Source organism: Megascapheus bottae, chromosome 12 (genome assembly GCF_031878675.1).
Source record: "Megascapheus bottae isolate mThoBot1 chromosome 12, mThoBot2.hap1, whole genome shotgun sequence".
Classification (NCBI taxonomy): domain Eukaryota; kingdom Metazoa; phylum Chordata; class Mammalia; order Rodentia; family Geomyidae; genus Megascapheus; species Megascapheus bottae.
Genome location: NC_143520.1, coordinates 55,579,757 through 55,581,087, shown reverse-complemented (window position 1 = coordinate 55,581,087; position 1,331 = coordinate 55,579,757).

Sequence of the window (1,331 nt, the reverse complement as noted above, 5' to 3'; positions counted from 1 at the left end):
CTCTTCAGGTGTCATTTCTTGGAATAGTGACATCTCTCTTGTCCCCTCGCTCTTGTTTCCTTTTGGGCTTTGTGTGGGACTTTGATTATTTATATATGTTGTAATACAGCATTGTGCTTTTTGAGGCATTGAGGACTGTTGTAGGTTTGCTCTGTGGTTGGTAGGTCGCGATCTTTACTTGGTTTGGGACTGATGGTTCTGGGAATCTGTGTATACTTGTGGTTCTCAGCCAGCTTGGTTTCGCTGCTGAATAAGTCAGAGTTTGTAGCTTTTACAGGTGTTTGGGCTGTTCCCAGAGGTTGCGTGCTGCTGCACAGATAGCTTTCAGACCAACCAGTGGCCCCACAGTGGGCCGTAGGATGGAGTTGCCCACTTGAGTCTCAGCTAGCCCATGGGATGGCTAGTTTTCCTGCCCTGTTCCCAGGGGCAGGGCCCAGCCAAAGGCCTGGGGTTTGGGATTTTCTGGTAGCTCTCAGCTGCACCCGTCTGAGTGGTTTCCACCCCATTTCCAGGGGTGGGGCCCAACCAAGTACGAGGGTTCCAAGGGTAGTGCCACGCTTTTCTAGCTCTCAGGGGCTGAGCTCGGCCCCTGCTAGTCTGCCCTTCAGTTCCTTGCTGTGTGTCAGCTGCTTTGGCTGAGAGTGTCTATGACTTCTGGGGGGCCCCTTGGTGATGTCTTGCTAGAGACTCCCAGCAGGCAGTTTGCGTTAGTCGGATGCTGGTTCCCAGAGTCCCATGCACCCCCACCTGCTATTGGAAAGCAGGGTCTCAGCCCCCTCAGTCTCCAGTTTCAGTTGCCTGGGAAAGGAGGCTGCTGGGCAGGTGGGAGCAGGGACACCTTCGCCCCCTTTGGTGAGGTGCTGGGTCTTAGTGCCTGCCTGCCTGTCAGTCTCCAGTCAATGGCCTGGGGGAGGGGGCTGTTGGCAGAAGGGACAGGATTCTGAGTTCCTTGACCCCTGCACTTTCCAGTCTTTCTTGGTTGGGGTGGAGTGGTCTGGGTTGAGTTCTGTAGCTCCTCACCAGCTCCGCTTTCCCGAGGGGTTTGGGGGAACCCGCTGGACTACTTACTGACAGGGTTAGATATTAGCTGCTCTGCGGTGTTGGTGGGTAGTTTCCTTCTCCTCTGGTCTCTGCCGCTGTCTGTCCCCAGCCTTTTTTTTAATTGTTAGATTGTTAGGTGATATACAGAAGGCTTACAGTTATACAAGTCAGATAAAGAGTATATATATTTTGGACATTGCTTTTTAAAGCAAATAATGCTGAGATACTAGATATTCACATGTATATTAATGAAGTTGTCAGCTTACCTCACACCATACACAAAATTTGAA